This window comes from Scyliorhinus torazame, chromosome 5 (genome assembly GCF_047496885.1).
Source record: "Scyliorhinus torazame isolate Kashiwa2021f chromosome 5, sScyTor2.1, whole genome shotgun sequence".
NCBI lineage: Eukaryota > Metazoa > Chordata > Chondrichthyes > Carcharhiniformes > Scyliorhinidae > Scyliorhinus > Scyliorhinus torazame.
Genome location: NC_092711.1, coordinates 183,783,948 through 183,807,384, shown reverse-complemented (window position 1 = coordinate 183,807,384; position 23,437 = coordinate 183,783,948). Strand labels below are relative to the sequence as shown.

The 23,437-nt window shown below is 46.5% G+C and overlaps 2 non-coding genes across 2 annotated transcripts; both read right to left on the bottom strand.

The window, feature by feature from the left end:
* Window positions 1-12,014: 12,014 nt before the first annotated feature.
* On the bottom strand, window positions 12,015-12,086 carry trnae-cuc (transfer RNA glutamic acid (anticodon CUC)). The gene has a single exon. It is a non-coding gene; the product is annotated as a tRNA-Glu (tRNA).
* Window positions 12,087-18,153: 6,067 nt separating this feature from the next.
* Window positions 18,154-18,225, bottom strand: trnae-cuc (transfer RNA glutamic acid (anticodon CUC)). Its single transcript has one exon. It is a non-coding gene; the product is annotated as a tRNA-Glu (tRNA).
* Between the last annotated feature and the right edge of the window lie 5,212 nt (window positions 18,226-23,437).

Genomic DNA, 23,437 nt, shown 5'->3' with positions numbered 1-23,437 from the left:
CTTGACTTATCAGAATATTAACACCTATCACTGCTAGAGTTTATTAACAACAGCAGAAATACAACCCAATGAAAATCATAGAATCCCTACAGTGTAGAAGGAGGCCATTTGGCCCATCAAGTCTGCACTGATCTCTGAAAGAGTATCTCACCCAGGTTCAATTCCCCATCCCATCCTCATAACTCCACCTGGGGGAAATTTAGCATATCCTATCCACCTAACCACATCTTTGGACTGTGGGAGGGAACCGGAGCATCCCGAGGAAACCCACGCAGACACGAGGAGAATGTGCAACTTCCACAGTCACCCAAGGTCTCTGGTGCTGTGAGGCAACAGTGCTGGCCATTGTGCACCCCATTCCATTTCTCCATAGCCCTGCAAGTTTAATTCCTTTAAGTGCCCATTCAGTTTCCTACTGAAATTATTTATTGTCTCACCTTCTACTATCCTTGTGGGCAGAAAGTTCCAGTTAATTACCAATCACTGTGTGACAAGGTTCTTCCTTATATCCTTTCTGCATCTCTTGCCCAAAACTTTCATTATTCTGTTTCCTGATCCTTACCCCATCAGCTAATGTTGTCTTTTGATCTAACTGAAAGAGATTGTCTTGTCAATGATCTGATTGTGTTTTGTGGGATCTTGTGATGTGCATATTGGCTCTCACATGACAACAGTGACCATGCTTATGAAGTGTTTCACTGAAGGGCTTTTCTGAGGATGTGGACGGAGCTCAACTGAAATCTATAAATTTACCAATCTTTTTCTTTTTTGCTTAACCTGGGCCTGATGTTGTAGAGTATCAGATCACTAAAAAGACCTAGTTCTGGCTCCCCTTGAAAAGTTCGTTGTAAACAGTAATTACTTAACAATATGAAATTTTGAAACCTTTAGATATTTACTTTTAAAACCTGGTTATAATATCTGCTACAATCATGTTATTTGCCACAAACTGCTGATCAGTCATGTTCAGTTAAAAAAGAGCAAATTGATTGTGACCTTGCTGTAAACTGAGTCTCACCAGCACACTGTTCACATCCTCTCCAGCTGTCGTTTGACAGAATAACCATCATTGTGAGCCACCAAACTGATGTATTTGACTTTTATCCAAAAAATTTACATGTTGAACTGGCCTGGAGTTTATGAACATCAGCAGAAACAGACCCAAGTGAACATGGTTCAGTCCTAGGCCTGATTAACAGTAAAATTCAATCACTACTAATGGTCGACATTTGCTCCTTTATGTTTTTTTTTCATTCATTCATGCGACGTGGGCATCGCAGGCTGTGCCAGCATTTATTGTCCATCCCTAATTGCCCTTGAGAGTCAACCATGTTGCTGTGGGTCTGGAGTCACATGTAGGCCAGATCAGGTAAGGATGTCAGATTTCCTTCCCTAAAGGACATTAGTGAACCAGATGGGTTTTTACAACAATTAACAATGGTTTCATGGTCATCATGTGACTTTTAATTCCAGATTTTTATTGAATTCAAATTTCACCATCTGCAGCGGTGGGATTTGAAGCTGGGTCCCCAGAACATTACTCTGGGTCTCTCATTTACTAGTCTAGTGACAGTACCACTGTGACACTGCCTCACCATTATGGTCTGTTCCTTTGTTCCCTTGAAACTGGACTATCCCCTGCCTCCCACATAAAGGTGAGGTCATTCAAAAATTAAAACCAAGCTGACTTACTTGATTTTACCCAGAAAATTAACACCTGAAAGTGGCTGGAGTTTATTATTAGCAGAAAAATACCTCAATGTCCTGGATGTGATTAACACCAAAATCAAATCACTTGTGAACTCACTGGTATGTCAGCAAGTTGAACGGCTGAGTGAATCCCTTGCCACACTGGGAGCAGGTAAACGGTCTTTCCTCGGTGTGAACTTATTGGTGTTGCAGCAGTGTAGATAACTTACTAAAGCTCTTCCCACACTGAAAGCAGGTGAAAGGTCTCTCCTCCGTGTGCTCTCGCTGTTTATCAGTGAGGTGTAATGACCACCTGAACCCAGTCCCACAGTGAGAGCACCTGAACAGTTTTTCGTCAGTGTGAACTCGTTGATGAGCAATAGTTCTGGGGAACTTTTAAAGTACTTCCCTCAGTCTGGGCATTTAAAAGGTCTCTCATCAGTGTGTACCTGCCGGAGTGTCAGAAGGTCAGATGATCGAGCAAATCTCTTCCCAGACTCGGAGCAGGTGAATGGTCTCTTTCCAGTGTAAACTTGCTGGTGTGTCAACAGTGCGGATGACTGAGTGAATCCCTTCTCACATTCGGAGCAGGTGAATGATTCCTATCCAGTGTGACACCTTCGATGAATTTCCAGGACTGATAGGTAATTGAATACTGTCCCACAATCCTCACATTTCAACAATTTCTTCCCATTGTTTTATGGTCTGACAGGTCAAATATCCACACACACAACACATGTACAGTCTCTCCGTACTGTGAACAGCAATTTTTTTCTTCCGTGTTCAAAATCTGATGATGTTCAGGTTACGATACATTGAGCGACTCTCAGATCCTGATGTGATGTTTAGTTTCAATTTCCCGACTGTGAATCCTCCCCTTCTGAAATTGATTAAAACAGAAAAAGGGAGTGAGAGAGAACCCACAAAAACACCGAGGCAGGTTGTGAAATTCAGCTGAATGAATCTGGTAATTTGTGAGGTGGGCACCAGGAAAGAGTGACCATGGAAGCTGCTGGAATGTTGTAAAAAGCCAACTAATTCATTAATATTCTCCAGGGAAGGGAACCAGTCACCCAATTGGGCCTACACAAGATTGGGTCTTCGATATGATGAACGGCAGGTAGGTAGGGTCAAGAGGTATGGGAAGAGAAGAGGAGAAGGACAGGAATTTTATATATCTAGAACCAGGCAGAATCTCCCCAAACCCTCAACACCCAGCATCTAAAAAGACCAGGTTCACTCCCAAGTTACACACCATCCTTCTTTACTGAGATTGAGTCCCGGATTATCAGAAATTTCCTCCATTTAAATATTGGGAAGACTGAAGCCAATGTCTTCAGTCCCTACTACAAGCTCCACTTCATGTACACTGACACCACCCCTCTCCCTGGAAACTGTCTTGAGGCTGAGCCAGCCTGTTCACAACCATGGCGAAATATTTATTTTATTTTAAAATTCGCCTTTACAAGATCGACAGGGCTAACTAAGTATGCCGTTGTCGTTTCCGGTGCCTAAGTCTATGCCTGTGGCCTGCCCCATTCCAAACCCCTTTACTGACTGTAGATCAGTTGGATTCAACTTGGGGGATTGCTCCGCCATTTCAGAGGGCATTTAAGAGTCAACCAGGTTACTGCGGATCTGGAGTCAGATGTAAACCAGCCAAGATGAGGATGGCAGATTTTTTTCCCGAAACAGCATGAGTGAACCTGGTTATTTTTAAAATGATAATTAACAAGGTTTCGTGTTCACCATCAGACTTTTAATTTCACACTTTTATTAAATTCAAATTCCACCATCTGCCATGGTGGGATTCGAACCTGGGTTGCTAGAGCATTACTATGGGTCCCCAGAGCATTACCCTGGATGTCACCCCAAGATTACCAACCAACCACACATCTGTGCCATCTCCAAGAATGGGTTTCCTTCTGTGAGGACATTGAGATCTCAGGCTGTATATATTTTACAAATACTTCTTGATATTCTCATGGATATTTCTAAAACGTTATTAACTGAACAAAGATAACTTTAATATGGCTGAATATATGTCTGTCTGTAACCCCTAAAATGAACTATCTAGGAGTAAAGAAAGTCACACCTCATTATCTCTGAACCCATTTGAAAAGCAATTATTCTCTGTGATCTGTGCACTGCAAATCTTCCTTTTCTCTGTAATAATAATAATCAATGAAGTTACTGTGAAAAGCCCCTAGTCACCACATTCCAGCGCCTGTTCGGGGAGGCCGGTACGGGAATTCTATCTGGCTTTTGCTGTGTGAATGCAAAGGTGGCAACGTTCAGACCTCTTACCTTGTTTTGAGTGTGTGTAAATAAACTAACCCTTTCGAGTTCATCCTTTCTCGAGGGATTGGGAAATATATCACCACTTATAAAGGGGGAATCAAATCAAAAACATCTTTCGGTTGAGATAGATGGTGAGAGGAGAAGTCAGACTGGTTTAAATTAACACCCCTCCTGTCCCTAATATATCCCAGTAACATTGTTCAACATGGCCTTATCTTCGCTCATGTTTCAAAAATTTTCATGTGATTTCATATTTATCACAACGAGCTTGTTCGCCCATCACCCTTGTGCTCACTGACTTACAAACACTTCTGGTTCAGCAGCACCAACATTTTAAAATTCCCATCCTGATTTCCTCCATGGTTGTGACATCCCTATCTCTGTAATCTCCTACAGCTACAAAACCTCCCAGAATTCTGGCCTCTTGAACATTACTGATTTATTCGCTCCACCATTAGTGACTGTTCTTTCACTTGCCTGCACCACAAGCTCTGGAATCATAGAGTCATGCAGCACAGAAGAGGCCCTTCAGCCCATCTACACTAATCCCATTTCCCAGCACTTGGCTCATAACTTTGAATGATACATTTCAAGTTCTCACCCATTAACTTTTTAAAGATTGACAGGCTTCAGTGTCATCTCCCCTCCCAAGAATGCATTCCAGATATCTACCACACTGTGGGTGAAAATATTTTTTTCTCAAATCAACTCTAAACCTGCTGCCTTTCACCTTAAAATGATGCCCCCTTGTTATTGACCCTTCAACTAGAAGGAACTTCTGCATTCTATTCACCCTCTACATTCTATTCACCCTGTCGATGTCCCTCACAATCTTACATACTTTAATCAATTCCCCTCTCTGCCTTCTCTACTCCAAAGAAAGCAAACCAAGCTTATCCAGTCTCTCTTCATATGTACAATGCTCCATCCCAGGCAACACCCTGGTGAATTTCCTCTACACCCTCTCCAGTGCAATCACATCCTTCCTATAGTGTGGTCACCAGGATTGAACACAGTACTCCACCTGTGGCCTAACAAACAACCTCTTCAGGACCAACATAATTTCCCTGCTCTTATAATCTATGCCATGACTGATAAAAGCAAGTAAAAGTACAACAGGTTTGTTTTGCATCACTAGCTTTCGGAGCACAGCTCCTTCCTCAGGTGAAGGAGCTGCGCTTCGAAAGCTAGTGATTCGAAACAAACCTGTTGGACTTTAACCTGGTGTTGTAAGACTTCTTACTGTGCTCACCCCAGTCCAACGCTGGCATCTCCACATCACGATGAAAGCAAGTGATCCATATGCCTTCTTAACATACCGTATTAACCTGTCCTGTCACCTTCCGGGATCATTGGACAAGCATACCTTGATCCTCTGTTCCTTAGAGTTTTCTAGTGTCCTGCCACTCATTGAGCATTCCCTTGTCAACCACCCGGACAATCTTTGTGTCATCTGCAAACTTACTTATCATCCTTCAACCTTTTCTTCTGCGTCATTTATATATGTCACAAACAATAAGGGACCAAGCACTGATCCCCGTGGTATGCCACAGGACACTGGCCTCCAGTCACAAAACCCTGTCTCCCATCACTGAGCCAATTTTGGATCCAATCTGCCACGTTACCCTGGATCCCATGTGCTTTTACCTTCCTCAGTCTCCCATGTGGGACCTTGTCAAAGGCTTTGCTGAAATCCTTATAAACTACAACTGCACTATCCTCAGCTACACACCTGGTCACCTCAGAAAATTCAATCAAATTTGTGAGGCATGTCCTCCCTCTGACAAACCCATGCTGACTGTCCCTAATCAAACCTTACCTCTCCAAGTGGAGATTGATCTTCTTCAATAGTTTCCCTCCCACTGATGTGAGACTCACTGGTCTGGAATTCCCTAGTTTACCTCCAACACCTTTCTTGAAAAATGGAACCGCATTAGCTGTACTCCAGTTCGCTGGTACCTCCCCTGTGACCAGAGAGGAATTAAAAGTTTGAGTCAGAACCCCTGTAAATTCCACCCTGCCTCCCATATAAGTCTGGGATGCAACTCACCTGGACCTGGGATTTGTCCACTTTTAAGACCACCAAAACCTCCAGTACTTCCTCACTCCCTATGTAAAAGTGCTCAAGAACCTTACATTCCCTCTGTCTGAATTCTGCGCCCAAAGTGAAGACAGATGTGAAGTTCTTGATTAACAACCTACCAGTGTATTCTGACTCGATGCACAGATTATACCCTTGGTCCCAAATGAGTTCTACTCTTTCCTTGGTTATCCTTTTCTCCTTACAGAATATCTTTTCCCGAATCTTACTCGCCAGTGCTTTTTAAGCCCCCTCTTTGCTCTCCTAATTGCTTTTTGACTTTCGATATGCCATGAGAGCCTCGGTAGATTTTGTCCCTTTTTTACCACTTAAAAGCCTCTCTTTTTCTTTCTATCCAGTCTTGAATATTCCTCGACATCCAGTGTTCTCTGGACTTGTTATTCCTACATTCCACCCTGAAGGGAACATTTTGGATATGTACTCTCAGCAATTCCATTCTGAATGCACCTCATTTTTCTGCTATAGATTTACCCAGACAAAGATGTTCCCAGTATACTTTGACAAGATCCTGTCTTATTTTAATTAAATCAGCCTTCACCCAAACCAAAACCCTGTTTTCAGGCCTTCTTTTCCCTTTTCCATGACAAAAATTTAAAATGTACATGTGTGGCAGCTATCACTAAAATGCTCTCCCACTGCTACCTCAAATACCCCTCCGGCTTTGTTCCCAGAACTAGGTTCAACACTGCACCATCCCTTGTTGGACCTTTGACATGTTGATAAAAGAAGTTCTATTGAATGTATTCCAATTATTTTACAATCATGGAAATCATACAATCCATACAGTGCAAAAGGAGGCCATTCTGCCCAGTGGGTCCGCACTGACCTTCTCAAAGTACACAATCTCTAGGCTCCCACCCAATACCCAGTAAACCCCATTTAACCTGCACATCTTTTGGACATTATGGGGCAATATAGCATAGCCAATCCACCGAACCTGCACATCTTTGGACTGTTGGAGGAAACCAGAGCACCCGGGGGAAACCTCCGTAGCTATGGTGAGAATGTGCAAACTCCGTACAGTCACCAAAGCTTGAATTGAACTCATGTCCCTGGCGCTGTGATGCACAGTCATCCACAGTGTGACTATCCCAATTAATGTTGGAAAAGTTGAAATCACCGAATATAATTGCTCTATTGTTTTTACACACCTCAGTGAATTGTCCACATATCTGCTCCCCCATTGCCTCCTGACTGGTGGTCTATAATACACTCCCAGCAGTGTGATTTCCACCTTTATATTCCTAAGGTCTACTCACAAATATTCTTTAGAGGATCCTTCCTTCCACGATGTCGTCCTACCTTTCTGCAGTAACAGATTCCTTAATTAATAGTGTTACGCCACCTTCTCTTTTACACCTTCCCCTGTCCTGCCTGAAGATCCGATACCCCAGAATGTTGACATGCCAGTCCAGCCCCTCTCTCAACCACATCTTTGTGATGGTAACAACATCACATCTCCATGTCTCAATACACGCTCTTAACTCATTGGTTTTACCCACAATACTTTGAGCATTAAAGTAGGGGCCATCCAGTCTCACCTTACTCCCTTGAAAATCACCATACTGTATCCTCGTTCATTAACACTTTGTGGCCATCTGCTTACTGAACTAGTTTAACTCCCTCCCAACAGCACTAGAAAGCCCACCTGCAAGGATATGCATCCCATTCTGGTTCAGGTGCAACCGTGACGCTTGTACAGGTCCCTCTTCCCCAGAAAAAATCCCTGTGATCCAGGACGCCAAACCTCTCACTCCTACACCAACTCTTGTACCACATATTCATCTGACCTGTTCTCCCATTTCTGTAATCACCAGCACATGGGGATAATCCAACGATTACAACCTTTGAACTCCTGCTCTTTAGTCTACTGCTTAGCCTTCCTAAGTTCTTGACGCAGGACTCCTCTCTCAATCACCCTCCCCCTTCAAGTTGTCCTGCACCACTCAGTGACATTACTGATCCTGGCACCAGTGAGAAACTTATGTGTGCATGTCCACACATCTGCATCTGGAGTGCTGCAAACCTGACCAGTTGCTAGAATATGGGATTAAAATAAGCAGCTACTTTAATTTCTCCGTTTTGGCCAGAGCAGGCACAATGGGCCGAATGACCTCTTTCTACACCGTAACGTCTGACTCCAAATGTTTGATGAACACCACTGCAAATAAACATGGAAATTGCGCATGCGCGGTAGTGTATATGGCCCACACAAAGGTGGCCTCCACACATGCGTCCTGTTGAATAGAAACCTGCTGGGTGTCTAGAATTGGACCCACATTCTCTGTATGATGTCAGCCATTTAGGACAAAGGTGAGGAGACATTTATTTCCTCACTGAAAGGCTTGGGAATAAGATTGTGCTGAATGAAGCGATTCTGCCCATCGAATCGGCACCACCCTTTGAAATTTAATAGAATTTACAGTGTAGAAGGAGGCTATTAGGCCCATTGAGTCTGCACCGGCTCTTGGAAAGAGCACCCTACCCAAGGTCAACACCTCCATCCTATCCCCACAACCCAGTAACCACACCCAACACGAAGGGCAATTTTTGGACACTAAGGGCAATTTATCATGGCCAATCTACCTAACCTGCACACCTTTGGACTGTGGGAGGAAACCCACGCACACACGGGGAGAACGTGCAGACTCCGCACAGACAGTGACCCAAGCCGGAATCGAACCTGGGACCCTGGAGCTGTGAAACAATTGTGCTATCCACAATGCTACCGTGCTGTTGAGCCGTACACAGTTCTCCAGTATTCCTATAACGCAAACTGCACAACTCTAGACACGAAGGGACAATATATCATGGTCGCCCACCAAACCTGCATAACTTTGGACTGTGGGAGGAAACCGCAGCAGCCAAAGGAAACCTAAGTAGACACAGGGAGAATGTACAGGTTCGACATACGACGGGAGCTGTGCGGCAGCATCGCGAAACACAGTGCATGCCAGAGGTCTGAGGGTCCTCGGTCGGTGAGGAGATTGAACCAGGGAAACTGACCGCCAATGCTGTAGTATAGGTTACCCATGTTCTCTTTGTATGAGAAGCCCTCCTCATGACCATGATTCACTTCAACATTCGGTGTGAGGAAAGATCGGACAGGGTGGGCCCCTTTTCTTTGGAACACAGGAAGCGAAGAGGAGATTAAATTGATGGTTGGACCATGATGAAGGACTGAAAACAGTAACATGTGCTCTTCAATAACCCACTTACAGTCCAGAGGGGACCTGACTTGAAAACCTCAAAGGACAGCACGTCCGCCAGTGCAGCGCTCCCGAAGTGTTCTCTGGGAGCGATCATCTCGATTGCTGTGCTAAAGTCTTAGTCATGGGATGGCGCCTCTTAACCTCCCAAAATAAAAAGTGTTACCAAGAGGAATACAAACAAATAAATTGAGGAGAATTAATGGAATGATTAGAGTGGAGTTGGGGAGTTATTTACCTCACCTCGAGTCTGGAGTGCGAAAATCACTGCATGAGCTGGCGAGAGAGCCACAAACACCCAGCGGATAAAAGAAAAGAACACTTGGACAAACAGTTGATGTTTCGGAACCTACAGAGCTATAGAGACACAGATAGAATGTGGCATTGGACTGGATTGCTGATTTTCTGCTGGTATCGATATGACAAATCGAATAGCACAAATGCTGTGTGACTTTCTGTGTTTTCCAGCATTTTCGCCTTTCACGAGCGACGTCTGATAGGCTGTGAACTTCTAGTTCACCGGTGGTTCGTTGATGTAGGCGTGTGATTCTGTCTTTAGTTGTTATAATGGAGAGCGTGCAAGAGTTCAGGGTTTCAAATCCCGGACGAACTCAAGCATCTTTTTCCACGTTGTGCAAAAAAAGGTTATGTTCATTTCTCTCGTGCATACGGCGGGGATTGGTTTACATGGCGGTTGGTTTAAGAGCAGGAGCCCACGCCGCAGGGAATCCATCAACACAACACCCCAGTGACGAATTCAGATCATCCCGTGCATTGTGGTTCAGACAGCTGGCTGTGTGTATATTCTTACTCATTCGTGGGCTGCGCACGTCTATGCCACGCCGATTTGTGTCTGTATATCTCCTACAGTCTCTTTCTCACTCACAGTCACTCTTTCTGTGACTCTATCTAGTTTCCACCTTTCCTCTTTATTCCCTCTATTCTCTAGCCGCCCGTGGCTAAGCAATGTTAGCCAGTTTAACCAAACCAGTGTTGATTCCTCAGATGAGACAGTCGTCCTGACAGGAGAGATTCGCTACGATGAATTTCGGAGAGAGTTTCACAGTGCAAATGCTGAGAGGGCGTTTCCCCCCGTCGCACCTCCGCTCTCCGCGACTGGAGTGTCTGGGATTGGGCTCATTCTCCGGACGATGTGTCAGCCATTTAAGATTCAGGTGAGGAGACATCTGTTTCCTCACCGAAAGGCGTGGGAATAGAAAATAGTAATATACAATTACTACAGTGCAGAAGGAGGCCATTCGGCCCACCGAGTCTGCACCGACCTGCAAATGTGCACTTGGCCCATACACAGATCCGCCCATGGTCCCACAACTGCACATCCTGGACACTAAGGAACAAAATATCATGGTAATCAACCAAAACTGCATGGGCGGGATTCTCCACTCCCGCGCCGAAGTGGCCGCGCCGTCATGAACGCCGTTGAGGTTCACGACGGCGTGAAACGGCCCCGATCCCGACCGATTCAGGCCCTGGCAATGGGCCAGGATCGGGGCCGCGTCATCTACACGCTCCAAGCCTTGTCGCCCACGTAAAGGCGGCGCCGCATAGATGACACGGCCGGCGGCGCATAGCGGGCGCGAACCCGCGCATGCGTGGTTGCCATCCTCTCTAAGTCCGCCCGCAAGAAGATGTCTGACGGATCTTGTGGGGCTGCGGAAGGAAGGAGGGCATCCTACAGAGAGGACGGCCCGACGATCGGTGGGCACCGATCGCGGGCCACCCCACATTTGAGGTACCCCCCGGTGCAGGATCTACCCCTCACCCCCCCCCCGCAGGCCGCCGCCCCCCCCCCCCCCCCCCCAGCGTTCAGGCACCGTTCACGAGGGCAGCAACCAGGTGTGGACGGCGCCGGGAAAAACCCGCCGTTTTGGCCTGGCAGCTCGGCCCATCCGGGCCTGAGAATAGCGGGGGTGCCGGAGAATCGCCATTTTGGGTGTCTCCGCCGATTCTCCGGCCTGCGGCCCGCGAAACTCGACCGGGCCATTCCTGCCGCTTGGGAGAATCGCGGGAGGGCATCGGACAGGCGTCCCGGGAAATTTTGGCGGCCCAGGCGAGGGAGTGGAGAATCTCACCCCATATCTCTGGACTGTGGGAGGAAAGCTCAGCACCCAGATGAAACCCACGCAGACACGGGGAGAACGTGCAGACTCCGCACAGACAGTTGCCCATGGCGGGATTGAAAACGAGGGGCGCTGTGAGGCAGCAGTGCTAACCACAGTGCAACCGGCATGCAGGGAGGTCTGAGGAACCTCAATCTATGAGGAGATTGAACGCTGAGATTGAGAGATTTTTGGACGCTAAGGGAATGAGTCGCAATCAGGATCGGGAGTGAAACTGGGTTTGCGGCTGAAATATTTGTTTCTGTGTAAATGGTAAAATCTGAGTCATTAACACCTTGTACCATGATCTCTGTGATCAGCGCTTTGCAGCCTATCACTGCTCTTCGCTTTCTGCCTCCGTCTTGGCTCACGTCCTGCTGCACATGTGACTGTTGTAGCTCAGATACAAAAACAGGAATCTCCCACCTGCGATTCTGCGCTGTTTTCGACAAGGAGATTCACCTGAGGAAGGAGCAGCGCTCCGAAAGCTAGTGACATCGAAACAAACCTGTTGGACTTTAACCTGGTGTTGTAAGACTTCGTACTGTTCGACAAGGATGTAAGATAGGATTGGTCGAAAAGAATGAACTTTCATTCCCTGACCGGGAATCGAACCCGGGCCACGGGGGTGAGAGCGCCAAATCCTAACCAATAGACCACCAGGGAAGTTGACCGCTACTGTTTTAGCATTGTCCTGGATTGCTGATTTTTTGCTGGTATCGATATGACAGATCGAATGGCACACATGCTGCCTGACTTCCTGGGCTTTCTTGCATTTTCGCCTTACACGAGCGATGTCTGATTTGGTTTGAACAACTTACTCACCGTGGGTCATTGGTCTCGGGTATGATTCTCTCTTTGTGTGTTTTATTGGAGAGCGTGGGAGATGTCCAGGGATCAATCCTGGCCGAGCACATTCCTGTTTTTTCCATGTTGTCCAAGATGCAGGTTAAGTTCATTTCTCTGCTGTTCATACAGCGGGATTGGTTAACATGGGGTTTGCATTCAGAGCAGGAGCCCACTCCAAAGGGAATCCATCAACACAACACACTGGCAACAAAATCACAACATTCCGGGAGGCGACAATGCGCGCGGATGTTCACCTTAACCCGAATAACCAATTCAGAGGACCCCGTGCATTTGGGTTCAGACAGCTGGCTGTGTGTGTATTCTTATTCATCCGTGGGTTGTCGACATCTATCCCACTCTCACTTTCTATTTGACTCTGTATAGCTCACTCGGTCTCTTTCTCTCTCACAGTCTCTCCTTCTGTGGCTCTATCGAATTTCCCACTTTTCCTTTTTATTCCCTCTATTCTCTCGCTGTCCGTGGCTAAACAATCTTAGCCAGCTTAACCAAACCAGGGTTGATTCCTGAGGTGAGGCAGCTGTCCTGGCTCGAGAGATTCACTGCGATGAGTCTGATCACTTTGAAATTTAGAAAAATGGGAGTTGATAAGTTCGAGAGCTCTCTATTTCGCAGAGGGTTTCACAGTGGAAATGCTGAGTGGGTATTTCCCCCTCATTAGACCGCCCCATCCACACCCTCCCCCCTTCCCCGTCCTCTCTGGCTGGGTGTCTAGAATTGGGGTCAAATCTTCCTGTTGATGTGGAAGCCATTAAGACAAAGGTAGGGAGACATCTATTTCCTCAGCAAAACGCTTGGGAATAGAATAGAATGAAATAGAATATCTATAGTGCGGGAGAAGGCCATTCGGTCAATGGTAAAATCTGAGCCAACGTCACTTGACTTTACCTTGCACCATGATCTCTATTATCAGCACATTACAGACCAGCATGTGATCTTTCTGTCTCCAGCTTTGCTCTCGAGCTGCTGCACAGCTCAGATGTGAAATGACAAATTTCCTTCCTGATCCTTTTCTTTATCATAGTATTTACAGTGCAGAAGGAGGCCATTCGGCCCATCGAGTCTGCACCGGCTCTTGGAAAGAGCACCCCACCCACGGTCAACACCTCCACTCTATCCCCATAACCCAGTAACCCCACCCAACACTAAGGGCAATTTTGGACACTAAGGGCAATTTATCATGGCCAATCCACCTAACCTGCACATCTTTGGACTGTGGGAGGAAACCGGAGCACCCGGAGGAAACCCACGCACACACAGGGAGGATGTGCAGACTCCGCACAGACAGTGACCCAAGCCGAAATCGAACCTGGGACCCTGGAGCTGTGAAGCAATTGTGCTATCCACAATGCTACCATGCTGCCCGAAGGCCAAGAAGGACGGCAGGTTTGGTCGGATGGAATAAAACTTCATTCCCTGGCTGGGAATCGAACCTGGGCCACGCCGGTGAAAGCGTCGAATCCTAACCACGAGAACACCCGGGAAGCTGATTACCTGTGCTTTAGTATTGTTCAGCCACCATCTCTTCGCATGAAAAGCCCTCCTTCATGAACCTGATTTACTTCAAAATTATCTTTGAGGAAAGAGCGGACAGGGTGGGCCCCATTTCTTTGGAACCGAGGAGGCTAATGGGATATTGAAGTGATGTTTAGAACATGATGAAGGACTGAGATAGAGTGGCTTGGAAGGGGCTATTTCCGTAAGCGCTGAATTAAATAATTAGGGACATAGATTTAGAAATAAAGGAATCCTCACATTTATATGGCGCCTGTCACCACCACTGCAATCTCAAAGTGCTTCTCAGACAATGAAGTCACTTTGAGGTGGATTCACTGTTTTAATGTGGGAAGCTTAGGAACACTCACAAACAGCAGAGTGAGCAGAGAATCTGTTCTTCTGATATTGATGGAATGATAAATATTGGACAGGACACAGGACCCTGTTCTCTGTGAAAACAGTGACAAGCAACAGGGTAGCCAGGAAAGAGTTGGCCCACTGAAGGAAAGGCAAGGGAATCTATATGTGGAGCCAGAGGAAATGGGCGAGGTACTAATGAATACTTTGCATCAGTATTCACCAAAGAGAAGGAATTGATCGATGTTGAGTCTGGAGAAGGGTGTGTAGGTAGCCTGGGTCACATTGAGATCCAAAAAGACGAGCTGTTGGGCGTCTTGAAAAATATTACGGGCAGCACGGTAGCATTGTGGATAGCACAAAAGCTTCACAGCTCCAGGGTCCCAGGTTCGATTCCGGCTTGGGTCACTGTCTGTGCGGAGTCTGCACATCCTCCCCGTGTGTGCGTGGGTTTCCTCCGGGTGCTCCGGTTTCCTCCCACAGTCCAAAGATGTGCGGGTTAGGTGGATTGGCCGTGCTAAATTGCCCATAGTGTCCAAAATTGCCCTTAGTGTAGGGTGGGGTTACTGGGTTATGGGGATAGGGTGGAGGTGTGGACCTTGGGTAGGGTGCTCTTTCCAAGAGCCGGTGCAGACTCGATGGGCCGAATGGCCTTCTTCTGCACTGTAAATTCTATGATAATCTATGAAAAGATAAGTCCCCAGGGCCTGATGTACCTACCCTAGAATACGGAAGGAGACTAGAGAGGAAATTGCTGAGGCCTTGACAGAAATCTTTGGATCCTCACTGTCTTCAGATGATGTCCTGGAGGACTGGAGAATAGTTGATGTTGTTCCTTTGTTTAAGAAGAGTAGCAAGGATAATCCAGGGAACTACAGGGCGGTGAGCCTTGCGTCTGTGGTAGGGAAATTACTGGAGAGAATTCTTCGAGACAGGATCTACTCCCATTTGGAAGCAAATGGACGTATTAGTCAGAGGCAGCATGGTTTTGTAAAGGGGAGGTCGTGTCTCACTAACTTGATAGAGATTTTCGAAGAGGTCCCAAAGATGATTGATGCAGGTAGGGCGGTGGATGTTGTCTATATGGACTTCAGTAAGGCCTTTTACAAGGTACCTCATTGTGGCCTGGTACAAAATGTGAAATCACGCAGGATCAGGGGTGAGCTGGCAAGGTGGATAAACAACTCGCTAGGTCATAGAAGACAGAGAGTAGCAATGGAAGGGTGCTTTTCTAATTGGAGGGCTGTGACTAGTGGTGTTCCGCAGGGATCAGTGCTGGGACCTTTGCTGTTCGTAGTATATATAAATGATTTGGAGGAAAATGAAACTGGACTGATTAGCAAGTTTGCAGATGACACAAAGGTTGGTGGAATTGTGGATAGCGATGAGGACTGTTAGACGATACAGCCGGATTTAGATTGTTTGGAGACTTGGGCGTAGAGATGGCAGATGGAGTTTCATCTGGAGAAATGTGAGGTAATACATTTTGGAAGGTCAAATGCAGGTAGGGAATATACAGTGAATGGTAGAACCCTCAAGGGTATTGAAAGTCAGAGAGATCGAGGTTTACAGGTCCACAGATCACTGAAAGGGGCAACACAGGTGGAGAAGGTAATCAAGAAGGCATACGGCATGCTTGCCTTCATTGGCCGGGGCATTGAGTATAAGATTTGGCAAGTCATGTTGCAGCTGTATAGAAACTTAGTTAGACCACACTTGGAGTAGAGTGTTCAATTCTGGTCGCCACACTACCAGAAAAATGTGGAGGCTTTAGAGAGGGTGCAGAAGAGATTTACCAGGATGTTGCCTGGTATGGAGGGCATTAGCTATGAGGAGCAGTTGAATAAACTCGGTTTCTTCTCACTGGAACAACGGAAGTTGCGGGGCGAGCTGATAGAGGTCTACAAAATTATGAGGGGTATAGACAGAGTGAATAGTCAGAGGCTTTTCCCCAGGGTGCAAGGGTCAATTACTACGGGGCATAGGTTTAAGGTGCGAGGGGAAAAGTTTAGAGGAAATGTACGAGGCAAGTTTTTTACACAGAGGGTAGTGGGTGCCGGGAACCTGCTGCCGGAAGAGCTGGTGGAAGCAGGGACGATAGTGACGTTTAAAGGGCATCTTGAAAATTACATGAATAGGATGGGAATAGGGAGATACGGACCCAGGAACTGTAGAAGATTTTAGATTAGTCGGGCAGCATGGTCGGCACGGGCTTGGAGGGCCGAAGGGCCTGTTCTTGTGCTGTACATTTCTTTGTTCTTTATGTGCTCTTCAATATCCAACTGACTGTCCAGCGGGGGACCTGAGTTGAAAACTTCAAAGAAAGGGCAGCGCGCCCACCAGTGCAGTGCTCTCGCTGTGTTCTGTGGGAGTGTTAATCTCGATTGCTGTGCTCAAAGTCTTAGTCATGGGATGGTGCCTCATAACCTTCCAAAATAGAAACTGTTACCAAGAGGAGTACAAACAAGTCAATTATGGAGAATTAATGGAATGATTAGAGTGGAGTTGGAGCGTTACTTACCTCACCGCGAGTCTGGAGTGCGAAAATCACTTCCTGAGCTGGAACACATGCTGTCTGACTTCCTGTGTTTTCCAGCATTTTCGACTTTCACAAGCGACTCCTGGTAGGCTTTGAACTTCTAGTTCGTTGATGTAGGCGTCTGATTCTGTCTTCGGATGTTATAATGGAGAGCTTGCAAGTGTTCAGGGGATCAAATCCCGGACGAACACACGCCTCTTTTTCCACTTGTCCATGGTGAAAGTTAAGCTCCTTTCTCTCCTGCATACGGCGGAATTGGTTTATATGGCGGTTGCTTTCAGAGCAGACCACACCGCAGGGAATCTATCAACACAACACCACCATGACCCCAATGACGAATTCAGATCACCCCGTGCATTGTAGTTCAGACAGCTGGCTGTGTGTGTATTCTTAATCATTCGTGGGTTGTGCACGTCTATTTGTCTCTGTATACCTCCTTCAGTCTCTTTCTCTCTCACAGTCACTGTTTCTGTGACTCTATCTAGTTTCCACCTTTCCTCTTTATTCCCTCTATTCTCTAGCCGCCCGTGGCTAAGCAATGTTAGCCAGTCTAACCAAACCAGGGTTGATTCCTCAGATGAGACAGTTGTCCTGACAGGAGAGATTCGCTACGATGAATTTCGGAGAGAGTTTCACAGTGCTAATGCTGAGAGGGCGTTCCCCCCCCCCCCCCCCCCCCACCCCCGTCGCACCTCCGCTCCCCGCGACTGGAGTGTCTAGAATTGGGCTCACATTCTCCGGATGATGTGTCAGCCATTTAGGATTCAGGTGAAGTGACATCTATTTTCTCACCGAATGGCTTGAGAATAGAAAATAGTAATATAGAATTACTACAGTGCAGAAGGAGGCCATTCGGCCCACCGAATCTGCACCGACCTCCAAAGGAGCACTTGGCCCATACACAGATCCGCCCATGGTCCCACAACTTCATGAGGTAAACTGCACAGTCCTGCTCACGAAGGAACAAAATATCATGGTAATCGGCAAAACTGCATATCTCTGGACTGTGGGAGGATCGCGCAGCACCCAGATGAAACCCAAGCAGACTCGGGAAGAACGTGCAAACTCCGCATAGACAGTGGCCGGGATTAAAACCGAGGGGCGCTGTGAAGCCGCAGTGCTAACCACAGTGCCACCAGCACGCAGGGAGGTCTGAGGAACCTCAATCGATGAGGAGATTCAACGCTGAGATGGAGAGATTTTTGGACGCTAAGGGAATGGGGCGCAATCAGGATCTTGAGTGAAACTGGGTTTGCGGCTGAAATATTTGTTTCTGTGCAGATGGTAAAATCTGAGCCATTACCACCTTGTACCATTATCTCGATGATCAGCGCTTTGCAGCCGATCACTGTCTCCGGTTTGGCTCGCGTCCTGCTGCACATGTGACTGTTGCAGCTCAGGTACGTAAGCAGGAATCTGCGCTGTTTTCGACCTGGAAATAAGGCAGGATTGGTGGAAAAGAGTGAACTTCCATTCCCTGACCGGGAATCGAACCCGGGCCGCGGGGGTGAGAGCGCCGAATCCTAACCACTAGACCACCAGGGAAGTTGACCGCCGCTGTTTTAGCATTGTCCTGGATTGCTGATTTTTTGCTGGTATCGATATGACAGATCGAATGGCACACATGCTGCCTGACTTCCTGTGCTTTCTTGCATTTTCGCCTTACATGAGCGATGTCTGATTTGGTTTGAACAACTTACTCACCGTGGGTCGTTGGTCTAGGGTATGATTCTCTCTTTGTGTGTTTTATTGGAGAGCGTGGGAGATGTCCAGGGATCAATCTTGGCCGAGCACATTCCTGTTTTTTCCATGTTGTCCAAGATGCAGGTTAAGTTCATTTCTCTGCCGTTCATATGGCGGGATTGGTTAACATGGGGTTTGCTTTCAGAGCAGGAGCCCACGCCACAGGGAATCCATCAACACAACAGACTGGCAACAAAATCACAACATTTCGGGAGGCGACAATGCGCGCGGATGTTCACCTTAACCCGAATGAGCAATTCAGAGGACCCCGTGCATTTGGGTTCAGACAGCTGGCTGTGTGTGTATTCTTATTCATCCGTGGGTTGTCGACGTCTATCCCACTCTCTCTTTCTATTTGACTCTGTATAGCTCCCTCGGTCTCTTTCCGTCTCACTGGCTCTCTTTCAACGGCTCTACCTAGTTTTCCACTTTTCCTCATTATTCCCTCTTCTCTCGCTGTCCGTGGCGAACCAATGTTAGCCAGCTAAACCAAACCAGGGTTGATTCCTGAGATGAGGCAGCTGTCCTGGCTGGAGAGATTCACTGCGATGAGTCTGATCACTTTGAAATTGGGAAAAATGGGAGGTGATCAGATCGAGATGTCTCAATATCGGAGAGGGTCTCACAGTGGAAATGCTGAGAGGGTGGTTCCCCCCTCAACAGACCCGCCCCATCCACAACACCCACCCCCCCGACCTCTCTGGCTGGGTGCCTAGAATTGGGGTCAAATTCTTCAGATGACGTGGAAGCCATTTAAGACAAATGTGAGGAGACATCTATTTCCTCACCGAAGGCTTGGGAATAGAATAGAATGAAAGAAAACATCTGCAGTGCTGGAGGAGGCCATTCGGCCCATCGGGTCTGCACCGACCTTTCAAATGAGCACTTGACTCATAAACAGATTCCCCCATATTCCCAATAACACCATAACGTGAGCTGCACAACCCTGCACGCAAAGGGACAATGTACCATGGTAATTCACCAAACCTGCATATCCTTGGACTGTGAGAGGAGCACGCAGAAGCCAAAGGAAACCCACGTAGATACGGGGGAAAGGTGCAAACTCTCCGTAGACAGTGACCCAAGACGGGATTCAAACCAGGGGGTGCTCTGAAGCAGCAGTGCTAACCACTGTGCCACCGTGCCGCCCACAGGTCTGAGGAACCTCAGTCGATGAGGAAATTGAACGCTGAGATGCAGAGATTTGGGACGCTGAGATGGGAGATTTGGGGCAGCACGGTAGCATTGTGGATAGCACAATTGCTTCACAGCTTCAGGGTCCCAGGTTCGATTCTGGCTTGGGTCACTGTCTGTGCGGAGTCTGCACGTTCTCCCCGTGTGTGCGTGGGTTTCCTCCGGGTGCTCCGGTTTCCTCCCACAGTCCAAAGATGTGCAGGTTAGGTGGATTGGCCATGATAAATTGCCCTTAGTGTCCAAAATTGCCCTTAGTGTTGGGTGGGGTTACTGGGTTATGGGGATAGGGTGGAGGTGTTGACCTTCTGTAGGGTGCTCTTTCCAAGAGCCGGTGCAGACTCGATGGGCCGAATGGCCTCCTGCTGCACTGTAAATTCTATGAATCTATGATAATGGCATGCGGGAGCGATCAGGAGTGGGAAGAAACTGGGTTTGATGCTGAAATATTTATTTCGGTGTAAATGGTAAAATCTGAGCCATTATCAATTGCATTTACCTTGCACTATGATCTCTATGATCAGCACATTACAGCCAAGCACTGTCCTTCTCTTTCGGTCTCCAGCTTTGCTCTCGAGCTGCTGCACAGGTGAGTATTACAGCTCAGACACGGAACGGCAAATTTCCTCCTGTGGTCCTAAGCTGGTTTCGACCAGGAAGGACGGCAGGTTTGGTCGGGTGGAATAAAACTTCATTCCCTGGCCGGAAATGGAACCCGGCCGCGGCGGTGAAAGCGCCGAATCCTAATCACTAGACATAAGAACATAAAACAAGATGAACTAGGAGTAGGCCATCTGGCCCCTCGAGCCTGCTCCACCATTCAATGAGATGATGGCTGACCTTTTTTGGACTCAGCTCCACTTTCCGGCCCGAACACCATAACCCTTAATCCCTTTATTCTTCAAAAAACTATCTATCTTTATCTTTAAAAAAATTTAATGAAGGAGCCTCAACTGCTTCACTTGGCAAGGAATTCCATAGATTAACAACCCTTTGGGTGAAGAAGTTCATCCAAACCCAGCCCTAAATCTACTTCCCCTTATTTTGAGGCTATGCCCCCTAGTTCTGCTTTCACCCGCCAGTGGACACAACCTGCCCACATCTATCCTATCTATTCCCTTCATAATTTTATATGTTTCTATAAGATCCCCCGCATCCTTCTAAATTCCAACGAGTACATTCCCAGTCTACTCAACCCCTCCTCGTAATCCAACCCCTTCAGATCTGGGATTAAACTAGTGAATCTCCTCTGCACACCCTCTGGCGCCTGTACGTCCTTTCTCAGGTAAAGAGACCAAAACTGAACATAATACCCCAGGTGTGGCCTCACTAACACCTTATACAATTGCAGAATAACCTTTCTAGTCTTAAACTCCGTTCCTCTAGCAATGAAGGACAAAGTTCCATTTGCCTTCTTAATCACCTGTGCACCTGTAAACCAACATTTTGCGACTCCTTAGCACACTAGCACACCCAGGTCTCTCTGCACAGCAGCATGTTTTAATATTTTATCATTTAAATAATAATCACTTTTGCTTTTATTCCTACCAAAATTGATAACCTCACATTTGTCAACATTGTGTTCCGTCGGTCAGACCCTAGCCGATTCACTTAACCTATCCAATTCCCTCTGCAGATTTCCGGTATCCTCTGCACTTTTTGCCTTGCCACTTATCTTAGTGTCATCTGCAAACTTGGACACATTGCATTTGGCCCCCAACTCCAAATCATCTATGTAAATTGTGAGCAATTGTGGGCCCAACACTGAACCCTGAGGAACACCACTAGCTACTGATTGCCAACCAGAGAAACACCCACTAATCCCCACTCTTTGCTTTCTATTAATTAACCAAGCTACTACTTTACCCTTAATGCCCTGCATCTTTATCTTATGCAGCAATCTTTTGTGTGGTACCTTGTCAAAAGCTTTCTGGAAATCCAGATATACCACATCCATTGGCTCCCCATTATCTACCGCACTGGTAATGTCCTCAGAAAATTACACTAAATTAGTTAGGCACGACCTGCCCTTCATAAACCCATGCTGCATCTGTGCAATGGGATAATTTTCATCCAGATGCCTCGCTGTTTCTTCCTTGATGATAGATTCCAGCATCTTCCCTACTACCAAAGTTAAGCTAACTGGCCTATAATTACCCGCTTTCTGTGCACCTCCTTTTTTAAACAGTGGTGTCACGTTTGCTAATTTCCAATCCGCCGGGACCACCCCAGAGTCTAGTGAATTTTGGTAAATTATCACTAGTGCATTTGCAATTTTCCTAGCCATCTCTTTTAGCACTCTGGGATGCATTCCATCAGGGCCAGGAGACTTGTCTACCTTTAGACCCATTAGCTTGCCCATCACTACTTCCTTAGTGATAACAATCATCTCAAGGTCCTCAGCTATCATAGCCTAATTTCCATCAGTCACTGGCATGTTATTTGTGACTTCCACTGTGAAGACCGACCCAAAAAACCTGTTCAGTTCCTCAGCCATTTCCTCATCTCCCATTACTAACTCTCCCTTCTCATCCTCTAAAGGGCCAATATTTACCTTAGCCACTCTTTTTTGTTTTATATATTTGCAGAAACTTTTACTGTCTGTTTTTATATTCTGAGCAAGTATATTCTCATAATCTATTTTACTCTTCTTTAAAGCTTTTTTAGTAGCTTTCTGTTGCCCGCTAAAGATTTCCAAGTCCTCTAGTCTCCCACTAATTATTGCCACTTTGTATGCTTTTTTCGTTCAAGTTGATACTCTCCCTTATTTCCTTAGATATTCTCGGTCGATTTTCTCTCTTTCTACCGCCCTTCCTTTTTGTTGGTATAAATCTTTGCTGAGCACTGTGAAAAACCGCTTGGAAGGTTCTCTGCTGGTCCTAAACTGTTTCACCATAAAGTCTTTGCTCCTAGTCTACCTTAGCGAGCACTTCTCTCATCCCATTGTAATCTCCTTTGTTTAAGCACAAAACACTAGTGTTTGTTTTTACCTTCTCACCCTCCATCTGTATTTTAAATTCCACCATATTATGATGGCTCCTTCTGAGAGGATCCGTAATTATGAGATCATTAATCAATCCTGTCTCATTACACAAGACCAGATCTAGGACTGCTTGTTCCTGCGTAGGTTCTTTTACATACTGTTCTAGGAAACTATCGAGGATACATTCTATAAACTCCTCCTCAAGGCTGCCTTGACCGACCTGGTTAAACCAATCGACATGTAGATTACAATCCCCGGTGATAACTCCTGTACCATTTCTACATGCATCAGTTATTTCTTTGTTTATTGCCTGCCCCATCATAATGTTACTATTTGATGGCCTATAGACTACTCCTATCAGTGACTTTTTCGCATTACTATTCCTGTTTCCCACCCAAATGGATTCAACCTTATCCTCCATAGCATCGATGTCATCCCTTACTATTGCCCGGATGTCATCCTTAAATAACAGAGCTACACCACCTCCTTTACCATCCACTCTGTGTTTCCGAATAGTTTGATACCCTTGGATATTTAACTCCCAGTCGTGATCATCTTTAACCATGTTTCAGTAATGGCATTAATCATCGTCATTCACGATGATTTGCGCCACCAACAGTTCAGATGCAAAAGCAGAAATCTCCCACATGCGATTCTGCGCTGTTTTCGACCAGGAAGAAAGGCATGATTGGTCGAAAAGAATAAATTTTCATAACCTCACCGGGAATCGAACCCGGGTCGCGGCAGTAAGACCGCTGAATCCTAACCACGAGACCACCGGCGAAGCAAACTACTGGAGAAACAAACCTACGACGTTTTAGCATTGACCTGGATTGCTGA